Below are 14,159 nucleotides of genomic sequence, written 5' to 3'. Positions count from 1 at the left end.
TCCAAACAGACTAGGAAAATATGTAACAATAAAATAAATAAATCAGAAAAAAAAGATCAACTTACTGACTATGACACCAATCATACAAATTTTAATTAGTTAGTTAGTTTTAGGTATGAAGCATCAGTTGGGGTCCTAAAATCACAAGTCTGATTTCAATTTATTGTGAAAAGGTAACATTTATGGGATATTAAAAAATCTCATTGACCTGCAAATTTACACTTTTCACAAACAAACAGGACAGTGATTGCAAAAGATGTGTTTAATATAGAAAAAAAGACCTTTTCTCTGAGAAAAAACTATGTATAAATTTGATAAAAATTATCATATCATAAAAAGAATTTAATATAAAAATGGTTATTACATAAAATAAAATTTTGAATGAATAGTGCATACATAAATATGAAGTACTTTGGAATGAGTATGACATGTCGCATGTTTATATTTTGCATTGTAAAGTTAAATCTGCTATACCATATGTACTTATATTAAATCCTGTTCGTATTGTGGTTCTATTCATTATACCTCTTTCTCCTTTTTATTTCTGGTTGCGAGGACACATAAGGATTATAAATTCTATCAATAGCGTAATTGTATATCTGTCATAAAAAGACATAACTAAAAGAATGATGTAACAGCTGTTGCTTCTGATGACATGATTATTCTATTCTTTATTGACCCCCCCCCCCTCTTTTTTGTAAAAAAAAAAAAAGAAAAAAAAAGGTATAAAAGTCTGAAAATATTTGAAGAACAATAAATCGGGAGAAGAATAGGTTACTTTGTCTGGTGGTTTATTAAAGACAGCTCACTCACTCCAAGCTAAAATAAACCTCTCCATTTGTTTATTTTTTTATATTTATATTTTAACTATGTTTGTTAAATATTGGCAAATGAATTATGATGGTTTTGCAGGTTTAGAGTACATCATGGTCTGTGTTTGAGAGCGAGAGAGATAGAGCAGAGATCCGCAGCCGAGCAGAGTTCATTAATATTCTTGACCCATCTAAATATGGTCAATAAGGACTTTCTGATTTTAGGGGTATTTTAAGGAGTAATAAGTGCGCATATAAAACCATTTCTGGAGAATTTACCTAAGCCGATTACCTACAATGTAGATATCAGAGAACAATTCAACTTAATGAATCAATGCAGTATATGGTATCTTTAAATAATCGTAATTATGATTTTTCCCAAAATCAAGCAGCCCTTCAGCGAAATACAATTTTGGTCATACCGCCTACCCATATTTAGACTTTTTATTTTATTGTTAAGTATTAGGCAAAATATTGTGTTTATTTTTTAAATATTAAGCAATACCATGGCAGTTCAGTGAGCGCAAGTGCCTTGTTGATGCCACAGGAGAATGGCCAGACTGGTTTGAGCTGATAGGAAGGCAACAGTAGCTCAAATAATCACTTGTTACAATCAAGGTATGCAGAAGAGCATCTCTGAACGCAAAACATGTCCAACCTTGAGGGGGATGGGCTACAGCTCCAGAGGACCATAGCGGTCAGCTAAGAACAGGAAACTGAGGCTAGAATTCACTCAGGCTTACCAAAATTAGCAAATAGAAGATTGGAAAAACGTTGCCTAGTCTGATGAGTCTCAATTTCAGCTGCGACTTTCAGATAGTAGGGTCTAACTGAATTTGGAATTTGTAATCAACAACATGAAAGCTTGAATCCATCCTGCTTTGTATCAACGTTTCAGGCTGCTGGTGGTGGTGTAAAGCCTGGTTTATACTTCTGTGTCAAGTGACCGGCGTGACCCACGGCGCATGCAAACGCGCGTAGCTGTGCATTTATACTTCTGCGCGCTGTCTCTGTTGGTCTGAATTAACACTTCCGAAACGCTAGTTGGCAGAGAGGTGTTATTGTTCCTGTTTCGAGTTTCTTCTCTGCTGTTTTGCTTTTCCTGAACACTTCCTGGATGTACAAGTGGCTCAAACTCGCTCATTTTGAGGCAGGAACTGGCGGACGTGCAACAACTTTAACTATGAGGTAAAAACAAAACAAAACTTTCCATCAGGAGCTCCTTCACAGGACTCCACACTTGTAAATAATCGCTCCATTGGGCTCGCGTCCAGCTCGCACCATTCGCGCGGCTCTCGATCCCGCCCAGACTCGGCAGCGCTACCAAGCCGACCACAGAGCTTGCGCTACGCGACGTGTAGTTACAATTTTTGAGAGGTGCACGTCAGCAACACCGACGGCCACTGCGAAGGGCTATACGTCAGGGCCGTAGCATACACCGGCGTTTGACGCAGAAGTATAAATCAGCCTTAATGGTGTGGGATTAAGGCAGTTCTGAGGTCAAATGGTGGTCCAACCTGGCACTAGTAAGGTGTCCCTAATAAAATGGCCGGTGAGTGTATGTGGTTCATGAAAACATTAATAAATTCAATAGAAAATTTCAATAGAAAGTTTTCGCATTTGATTGATGATTGATTGATCATTCTGGTAGCATGTCAGTTCATCACTTGATATCGAAATGCAAAATCTAACTTCTGGAGCAAAACCAGTTGTAAACCACTGGCTTATGGGCACATGTTTGACCTTTCCTCCTTTAATCTCTACAACCGAGAAAAAAAAAGAAAAAAGAAAGAAAGAAAGCGAGCGAGCGAGAGAGAAAAAGGAGGAACAGAGGAGAATCTGTTGGCTTGTTATGTCAAGAGTTATAAATGTGCTTTATAGGGCTCATTATCCAAACTAATGGGCTGGGGGTGACATCCTTGAAATGGACTTTCACAACACAATAAAGGGGCAAGAGAGCGTCTCCCTCCCCCGACGAAAAGTCAGGCCTGAAAATAATACTCCTCCCCCCGACGCCCAGATTGACTGCAGGACAGATCTGTTTATGTAAATGAAGATTTATTTACTTGGAGGAACTAGCAGAGGAAGCGGAGGGTTTCCAATCAATCGTCGGCCAATGGGGTGAAAGAAAGCAATATGGGATACGTTTCGCAAACCTAACACACCTGGGCGCAACCGTAGTAGGTTGCTCACTTTCTCACATAAAGCTGCTACCAAATCAAGCGAACAAACTACTTATTTACGTAAATGACAGCAGGAGACTTAGTGAAAGAATCTGGACAGTGTAAAATGTTTTAGGCAAACAGACTAAAGTGGTTGGTCAATCTTATGCTGTAGGATTATTACATTAGGGAGAATTCAGGTCAGTTGGCCTCAAATCACCATATGTGTTAAAAACTATATAGTTATGTGTTATTCTGAGCATTTTTTAATTATTATCACGCCTAATTAAAACACTGATGAATTATTTCGTTTTATATGAAAGACAGAAATGTGTGTACAAAAAAAAAAAATACAACACTACTAATATTAATAACAACAATAATACTGGAAACTATAATACTAATAATAAGTATTGCTATTATTTTTTTGTATTATAATAATTATTATACGTATTAAATAAAATTATAAGAATTATAAAATACTTCAATATCATAACATTAGTTTTAAAATAATATTATTAAATAATAATTATTAAATAATATTTTTTGCAGTTTTTAGAAATCATGATTTTACATTGAGTATTGAAAATTTCAGCTGCAAAAATATTGAAACATAAGACTTTTGAGAGATGGTGGCAATTTTCATAATCAAAAGATATAGTACTAAATTCCAAATCATTGGGCCCTATTTTAGCAATCTATGCGCAAAGTCTAAAGCGCAGAGCACAAAAGCATTAAGGGTGTGTCCGAATCCACTTTTGGTTTTTTAAGGAAGGAAAAATATGCTCTGCGCCACAGTGCATGGACTAACAGGATTGAGCTTATACTCTTTATGAGTTATGGGTGTGTTTTGAGAATAAACCAATCAGAGTCTCATCTCCCATTCCCTTTAAGAGTCAGTTGCGTCGCGCCATGGCACATTTGCTATTTACATGACGACTGAGCGTTTCACTAGCAAGAAAAACAGTTAAACAGAGCATCTGCAGCGCGAGAATGAGAGAGAAGGCCTCTCATAATCTAGTTTCACTTTTGCTCTTGTGGATAGGAAAACCTTGTACGCACAGATATCAATTAGCTTATAAATAATTATTTCGTTTGTTAAGCGCAAAGAGTTGCTTTAAAACTATTTCTAAATTCAGTTCTAATTTTCAGCAAACGAATAAATGAACAATAATAACAAAGTGTGGTCAAAAACCTGAGTTATATCCAAATACACATGCTGTGCCCCATATGGTCGAAAACCTGACTAGTGGGCAAATCTAAGCTTGTTTTTAATAAATAAAATATAAATATGGATATAATAAATAATAATGCTAATAATGATGCAGTATGAATGAACTGAAAAAGCCCCTGAGATGAAGAAGGTATGAAAGTATGGTTTTTATATTTATGTAGGCTAGAAAATAATATGTTTTGTAATATTTTAATCCTATATATTTATATCCTATATAAATGTCCTTATTATATCCTATATATCCTTATTATTTTCATTCTTTTTCACATGTAAAAATATTTGCGTATTGCTGTACATAATGTGTGTATTAAGCAGTGTGTAAGCGAGGCGCACAACTAACGTGCTCTGCGCTCGACAAAAGACCCGCTTCGTTCTGGTCTATTGAAAAATCTATTATAGTTTCTCAAAATAGCATTGCGCCAGCAATGCGCCTCAACACGCCTTCCTTTTTAGACCAGAACGCCTATGGGCGCACATATGCATTTACTATTCAAACAGCGTGGTGCAAAATGTCAAAACGACTCTTGTGCCACATAGCGCCAGGTGTATGATAGGGCCCCTCATATATTATAGAGGTGGCAGAGATATTTTTATAAATGTATAAAATAATTAACTAAAATAAAAAAAATAATAATATTAATAATAGAAGTAATAATACAAATAATACTTTAATTTTTATTAAAATAGCTTAATGATGATCTTAGAAGTGTAATTATAAATCTAAACTTTTCCACTCACTGTAGTGAAATACAGAGGATTTATTTGTTTATTTTTAGCAGCATTGCAGGAAGGGTTTTTATATATAAGAGCATAAGTTTCTTCTGTCACTGTGCATAAAACACTGAAATAGTGCTAATGATTCCGTTTCACTTGCAACCAAGGCCAGTGTCAGCTATGTAGATCATCATAAGTGTACATAAATCACCTTCATAAACCACGTCAGCAGCCTCTGAACCAATCAGCATGATAACCTTGCACTCAACGATGCATGCGTTAAAACATATTTGAATTTTATATACTACTCTGCAAATGTGGTTTTGTGTAGGCTAAACAGATCATATGCTGAACGATGCCATGATGGATAATACAAGCAAGAAGCTTATTTGTCTGGGTAAATATTGCATGAAATTGTCCGCCATTGGTTTAAATCAAAGAAAGAATTTAGTGAACAGCAGAGCTTAACTACTGAAAATATTATTAAACTATTTATCTAAATCAAATAAAATTAATTAATCGATGATTTTTTTTTATAAAGTATTGTAAAATTAAACTTAAAAAATGTTAAGTAATGCTAAAATATAAATAAATATTATAATAGCATATAAATATTATTTATTATGCTGATATTATTTATAACAATATCTCTGATATAAATTTAAAACTTTGAATTCTCTATGTAAGTTTGTTTTAAGATGTCCATATGGAACCCATCATTGCATATTACACAAATCTTTTGGTTTGCTTCAACCTAAGTTCAACAGACAATATCATCTTTTTAAATGCGTTTATTTTAGTTTGTTCCTCTTCGACATACGCAACTGAATTACTTTTTTGTTCCAAGAGTTACAACAGAAAGTGGCCGTAGGTCCTTTCATTACAAAGCTCCTTTTGACTGGAACGATCTTCCTTCTCTTTTAGCTCAATTAAGACATTTTGTTTAATTTATAGACTAAATAATTTTCTTCGAAATGTTTATAATTTATTTTCATATTAAATTGTTTGTACTTTTGATTAAATATTCATGTTTGCTTGGGCTTTAAACTGTGGGAAGTGTTTTCAGGTGAAGTGTGTATATATATATATATACACACACACATATAAAAACACTGATGAATTATTTCGTCATATATATATATACATACAGCTTAACAACAACACTTCCCACAGTCTAAAGCCCAAGCAAATATGAATATATAATCAAAACTATAAATAAATATATAAAAATACAATGTTTATTTTTTTTATGAATAAATATTTGTAGCAGCTGCCAGCAAAAAGAAATCTATGAAATAATACGTTTAAACCAGTGCTGTTGTTGTTAACTAAAACTATTAAATATTACTAAACTAGCAATCTAAACCAATTTCATTAAATAAATGTTTTTAAAAGTTTAATAAAATAATGTAAACTTAAGAATAAAAGCTAAAATATAAGTAATGTAAAACCTGTGCCTATATGTAAAAATCTCTCACAGAATATGTGTATAAAAGTGCCGTTACTGTTTATTAAAATTTAAACAATATTAAATTATCAAATTGAACGCATTTAAATAAATTAAATAAACATACAAAAACCTTATTAAATTGCCAAATAAACAATGTACATAATATACAATGTATATAAATATTACAATATAATTTTAAAATAATTGTGGCATTTGCACAGAAAAATACATAATAATAATAATAATAATAATAACAACAACAACAACAACAATATTTGAATATATATATATATATATATATATATATATATATATATATATATTTAAAAAATATTGTTGTTGTTGTTATTATTATTATTATTATTATGTATTTTTCTGTGCAAACAACAATATTTGAAAAAAAAAAAAAAAAAAAATATATATATATATATATATATATATATATATTTAAAAAAAAAAAAATATATATATATATATATATATATATATATATATTTAAAATATATTATAATTTTATATATTTACATTTATTTATTTATATACATTTTCATCCACAATTTTTTAAAGCAAACTTTGCATTTAAAATGCTAAAAATGCAAAAATATATATAATCCAAATGCACTCAAATGTGATAAATTAATAATTTTTCATTAATAATAATTCCCTCAGAAGATTGGCTCCTACATATAACACTTATTAGACACATTATTACCCCATTCCATAAGTCATTTGACAACAGCATAATGTAATTTCTCACATAAAAAGTGGCTTTCCCTGCAACTAGAACTTCTATTTTAAGTTATATTTATTCCTGTAAAATAACTTGGACAAAGAATTTTTCTGTTTTTCGTGTCTGTAACAAACCGGACATCGATGGACCATTCTTAGCATAGAGTGGCATGTGGGATTTGAGGATCTGTAATCCTCTGCTGCATTATTAATCTGGCTCTACCCTTTTCAGCTTTATGTCTGTAATAAGAGCAGACATAGGGCGGTAATTTATGATGCCAGGGAAATTAAAATCATTGTTCAGCCTGCCAGACACCTTGCCAGCTATTTTTTTTTTCACCTTCATGAAACTTTTTCCATGGATGATGTATGGCGCTAACCTCCAGCGCAGGGCTGACTACACACAGGTCACCAATGGTAGAGGGCATGGATGGTCCACGCTACACTCCGGGCGATGCTTTATAGACTGAGCCCAGGGTCTGACAGACACTGTGGTTTGGATCTCTGCCAGCTCTCACCCCTCAACCTCACCAGAGTGTGCCTCCTATAACTTTACGGATGAATGAATTTGCCTTGAAACTTCCAAGTGCTCCGGTTATATTGGGGGTCTTATACTTAATGCCGTTGGTGGCGATCAAGAAGAACTTATGGTTAATTATCAATTAAGGTCATTGTGGTTGTTTTTCGTATGCCATGATAAGTTTTAAGCAAAACTTCCAGGTGGGCCGTTCAAGTAGAACTGACAGCCAGAACAGCTTGAAGGCATCTTGGGACAGGTGTCACAAATCAATACTGACCTTCTTAAAAACGACTTGCTAAAGGAGAGAATAAACAATCCGAAAAGCATATTGGGCGAACAAATTATTAATGTTATCTACCAGATTTATCATTCAACTAACTTGTACAAAGTCATTCTGTGAAAATGGCTAAACTTGTCTTTCATATGATAAACTGTTTTGTTGACCCACTTTTCATTGTAAATAGTGCCATAGAAATAAAAGTAAGTTGATTTGGTTAAACAGGGTTCAACACTAAGGATTTTTTCCCGTGGTTCAAATTTTTACTGCGGCTACACCAAAAAAAAGAGGTTAATAGCTATTTCCTAGCCACGTATTTTAAACAATGTGTCAAACATAACTGTATACATACATTTTTTTATTCAGCATAACTTTGTTTGAAATACAACTGACAATTTACAAAAATGATATACATATACAACTCAGAAATCTATTGAATCTATCTATTAAAAAAAAAAAAAACAATGTTGGCTACAATTATGCATTATAGGCTTAAATTATATAGAGAAATACCAGTTGATGCGAGACTGCAGTCAGATCATGAAGCAGATCAATGTTCATCTCCCTTTCGGGTTGTCAGTGCAGAAATGAAGAAAACAATTGGCCTAAATATTATTAAAAAATTTAAATATGGAAAAATTATCGGATGGTAATTGATGGTTTTATAGTTTATCCTAACAGATAAACACCACTCTGTAATATTTCAGCATGTTTTCACTTTCGTATTTGACACTTAACGCACATTTGACAATAGGAATGACATCCCACCCTTTTTATATTTCTCTTTTCATATAGCTGTATATAAGGTTATTACATAACCATAATACACTGTGATATAGCCTGGCAATTTATTAATATTATTATTATTATCATTATTATGTATTTGTCTATGTTAATGCAACAATTGTGTTAATATTATTTATGTGACATTTTAATATTTATTTGCATTGTGGCTTTTATTTGGAAGTTTATTAAGGTGGTTGTATGTTAATTTTATTAAAATGTGTTCAATTTAATAATTTAATATTGTTTAAATATGAAAAAATTCTTAGTAAACTACCCGAGGACTCCATATTTTCTCCACACGCGATTTCATATTTTAAAATTTAGAAGAAAAAAAACATCGCAAAAAAAAAAAAAAATCTCAACAATTGGAAATCCAAACTTTTTGATTTAGAGCTAATTCGTATGAAATCGTACAATATCATTCATACAATTTGGTATGATTTAGGGGCGGGGTTGGGTGCCACGCCTCCTTTTTATCTACTTATACATTTATCTAACTTATACATTTAGCCACTAAACTGACAAAACACAAAATAGTTACGTTTTCTGGGATGAGGCAACAATTACACTTTCATCATAGTCCACACAAAGATTCAACTTTTAAATTAGATTAAATGAATGTGGGCAAACAGTGATTTAAAATAGATTAATAATTTAAAAATATTAAAATTATAATTAGTTTTTGTGAATTTATGCAACAAAAACACACCTGCACTACACGAAAACATTCATATATTGAATAAAAAGGCTTATTAACTCTTTTCCAGCAGGTTGCACATAAAATAACAGTATTTTTTCAGTTACTGCTGTAAGCAAAGCAGCATGACATCAAATCTCGTAGGATCTACTGTAGTAGTAGCAAGATTTTATTGATTTCATAAACTGCACCCCAATACTGACAGATTACATTAAGGCAAATTTTAGCATTCAACTATTGATTGTATTCAAGAACTATACAAAATTGAATATTTTGTAGAATAGTACAAGACATTTAAAACATAAATTTACATATTTCTAAACTAATTTATCAAATTTTAATACTTTAAGACCCCGCAGACACTGGTTACAGTTTCGTCTTGTTCAAGAAGATGCCACCATTTGTTACGGAACCAAAGAAGCAACATTTTATTTATATTCGAGTGATCAAACTGCCCATCACTAGACTTGTAGGCTATAACTTAAATCTTTTGTTTTATTGGTTTTCATTTTGAGTTATGCTGAAGATATCCCTTGCATGCACATTGCAGACTATTATGTCTGTCTCTGCCTGAAATCAATATGTAATTTTTCCAAATATTATTCTCTATTTCCCTGAAAAGCAGGGTTTGCAAAGGGTCAATCAAATGTATTGAAATGAATCAGAAAGGCAATATTTTTACCCTTCTTTTGTTGCTGATCCCAGTTATAAGAGCAACAAATATCACTTCTAGTTGATCATTTGGAAAAGTGGCAGAAGGTAGATTTTTCTGATGAATCATCTATTGAACTGCATCCAAATCATCACAAATGCTGCAGAAGACCTATTGGAACCTGCATGGACCCACGATTTTCACAGAAATCAGTCAATTTTGGTACAGGAAAAATCATGCTTTTGGGTTACATTCAGTATGGGGGCGTGCGAGAGATCTGCAGAGAGAATGGCAACAACATCAGCCTGAGGTATCAAAACATTTGTTCTGCCCATTACATTACAAACCACAGGAGTGGGCCAATTCTTTAGCAGGATAGTGCTCCTTCTCATAATTCAGCCTCAAGATTAAAGTTCCTGAAACCAAAGAAGGTAAAGGGGCTCTAGGATTGGCCAGCCCAGTCATCAGACATAAGTATTATTGAGAATGTCTGGGGTAAGATGAAGTAAGAGGCATTGGAGATGAATTCAAAGAATCTTGATGAACTCTGGTAGTCTTGCAAGAAGGCTTTCTTAGCCATTATTAATAAGCTATTTGAGTCATTGCAGAGAAGTATAGATACAGTCGTCCAAGCTCAAAGGAGTCATACACAATATTAAATCTTTTTCCACTGCAGCATGACTTTATATTCTATACTGTACATTATTTCTGTTAAGTGACAAGTCTTTTGTCTAAGCGAAGTCAGACCTTACTGTTCTAATTAAATAATTAAAAATCAAGACATGATCATATTTTATTTTGGTTAAATACGTGTAATCCAGAGGCCTTTGCCTTTCATATTAGCCACTTCTGATACCAAATGACCAACTAGGAGTCAAGTTATTATTTGTTGTTCCTAAAACCTGTATAGGCAACAAGACTTCTGTCAGGTAGTGAAAGTCAGTCTACTATCTTAAAAGCAATTTCTGATAAACAGCAGGGAAATTGTTCTAAATGGGGCGCTGCTGCACCAACACGGTTTGCCACAATCTTAACAGTAATAAGCTAACGCTATCACACGTGTAAGTGTCCGTGCGCTACATCGAGAGGACTCCAAGCCCCCCTGGGTCACTCACCAACAAGATGAAAGAAACTCAATATATATCGCCAAAGAGAAGGCCAAAGAATGAGAGAGGAATAAAGAGAGAAAAAAACCTAGATCTAACCTAGTTTATGACAACAATCCACCTTTGAAACTCATTAAAGGCCTTTCTGGTGGGGCCTGACGCACATTATCAGCACAGATTAATCAAGGGAGACGGGAGATGAACTCTCATTTTTTAAGAGGCAGCAACAGAGGGCTTTTTTGTCTTCAGATGAAAATCAATTAGTGGAGGTAAGGCCACGAGGAAAAAGCGGCATCACTCATCGCCGGCCCAAGTGGCAGAGTCTGTGATTTGTCTTCCGAGCTCGGCTGCTTAAGGGGGGCTGGTACCGCTGTCTCCCTGAAAATTAATTTCATATCTATATTCCGAATATCCCCCCCTACTCCCCCATTCACTCATGTGCGCCATCTCTTGGCCTTGTTTTTGAGCACCCTGTACACAAATGAGCTCTGATCAGCCTTGGGATACTCCAGTGATGTGAATCAACCAGAGGAGGAAGTAAATCTACTTTTCTAATTGAATTCAATGTTTTACGAGTTGGAAGTTGTTGTTTTATATATATATATATATATATATATATATATATATATATATATATATATATATATATATATATATATATATATATCAGCACTTCCCACAGGTTTGAAATATACTTGTGGTGGTAAATGGATTGACACACCATTTACCTATATCACATAAATAGTTAACTATAGATTATTCAATGTGGTAATGTCATTGGCCCATGAACATTTCTTGCTTGTTGTCAAACTATTTCATATCAGTAACAAGAGGTGATTTAATCATAACATAATGCTATAATAGCTATTGTAACATTGTTTATCAAAATGTTGAACTTTTTGGACTCTCAGAAGCTGTAGAAGTTTAAAATGTAAAACAGGAAATATGTCAGGACCACTGTTTTTGTTTACATCCCTCAAAATGGTCAATATGTGACACAATTTTTAACAGTAATTATATTAATTATGACAATGTTAAAGCATACACTGTTTCTTTTCAATGGGGCAAAGTCAAAATATTGTTAAAACAAATAATAAATCGACTATTTCTCTTACTTTTATGCTATTCAAGAGCCATGTGCACTGACAAGTAAAGTCTGCTACTCTCGCTCGCAAGTTCAAAGCAAACTTGCAAGCCAAAGCATTTTAGAAATGTATAAAATATGTAATACATTGGCATTATCAGTTTAATAAAATATACAGCTAATGAGAAAATAAATGACCAAAACAATAAAAACTCTAAGAAAATTATAATAATTACAAGATTAAAATGTGTAGATTATTTAAAAAGGGCAAACGAGTTGATTAACCATTACTAATGTATATAATATGCAGCCAGTTCAGACTAGTCATTTCATCCTTTCGAAGTATATAATATTTTTTTTCTGAGTTGTTTAGATTAGAATGAATTATTCTTCTTATTATTTTTAAAAAATACTTTATAGGATTTTTTTTGTACAAAACAAAAAAACTGTATAAAAATCTCTTTCATTCTCTCTCTCTCTCTTTCTATATATATATATATATATATATATATATACAGGGCTCGAAATTAACCTTTTTGCTTGGTAGCACCGGTGCTCCTAACTTTAAAAAGTTAGGCGCATCAGCCAAAATTTAGTCGCACCCACCAATTATGAGCACCGTTACTACAAGTTTTATACAAACAGATTTATTGTATTTGAAATCAACACTAATCAAACTAACAAGCAAAAAAATAATAGTATAAATATGCGTGCGTGAGGAAAATATGTCTCAACGAAATCTCGTGATCACAAGAAAATAGATTTTTATAACATAACTGAGTGACCAAAGCACGGAGCGCTCACCGGCCCTGCACGCACTGCTTGAATGAATCTGTTACGATCTGAACGGTATAACGTTAACTGTGCTGTTCTCACAAGTGCTGTCTGATATTGCACTGATGCTTTTGACACATATTGTACCTTATTGTATGCATACGTCATGTTAATAGCCATACCGGTCTTTTCATGAGTAAGTTAGCGATATTAATTTACTCAGTGTAAGCCCATTTGCGATGGTGTACGTGATGTTAAATTTGACATATAGCTGCCCCTTGCACGGCGGAGAGCATCTGGCAATTATTTGAAGGATTAAACAGAAGCTCTCGTGCTAGATGTGGCAAACAGTTACCTGAAAACTCCATCCCACAGACTTTTCATAGCAGACTTGAAGCCAATGGAAGTCTTCTACTCTTGGAAAAGTGTAGATGGTGGATTAACATTCAGCACATGATCACTAGTAAGATGTGTCATTATTTGTAACTAGATGGTTTCTAAAACTAAATCTGTCCGCGTTATCTTCAATCTCATCTTTAGCGCTTTAGTTTTCCGCGGTAGCAGCTCTCTGTCATCCGAAGCCAGAAGGCGCTGACTGAGTGATTGACAGCTGATATTAACCAATCATTCGCGTTCAGTGCTAGAGCAGTGGGCCAATAAGAAGAGCGCGAAGCCGGGGCAAGCATTACGGACTTGGATTTGTTTACTGCAGCAAGACGACATGACAACTGTTTAAAACCATTCCTGAGCGCTGCGTTTCCCGTTCCAAGTGCAAACAAAGAGCTTAGAGATGAATTCTGCGTGAATGTCTCCCGAATCCGCGCATGTGGTGAACATTTTGCAGTAAAAACTGGTCGCACACAACAATTTTAAGCACTCGCAGAAATGCTCCCAAAAATATTTTATGTTCGCATAGATAAAATTTCGGGCGCATATGCGACCAAAATGGTCGCAATTTCGAGCCCTGATATATATATATATATATATATATATATATTAGGGATGTGCGGAGCAGCCAGTATTTGTATCTGTACTTGTATTTGTTGAGGGGGGAAAAGTATTTGTATTTGTATTCGAGTAAAATTCAAAATGGTGTAAAAATATATATATATTTTTCTATTACAATTCTAATTTACATTATAGTGTAAGTATTGTTTAATTA

General features: G+C 33.5%; 1 protein-coding gene across 1 annotated transcript in view; it reads right to left on the bottom strand.

Annotated features, from left to right (window-relative positions):
* The window catches only part of chm (CHM Rab escort protein), a 107,564-nt gene that overhangs the window by 35,412 nt on the left and 57,993 nt on the right, over positions 1 to 14,159 (bottom strand).

Source organism: Danio rerio, chromosome 21 (assembly GCF_052040795.2).
Source record: "Danio rerio strain M-AB ecotype USA chromosome 21, GRCz13ab, whole genome shotgun sequence".
NCBI lineage: Eukaryota > Metazoa > Chordata > Actinopteri > Cypriniformes > Danionidae > Danio > Danio rerio.
Note: the sequence above shows the minus strand (reverse complement) of the source record. Positions and strands in the feature narration are given on the sequence as shown.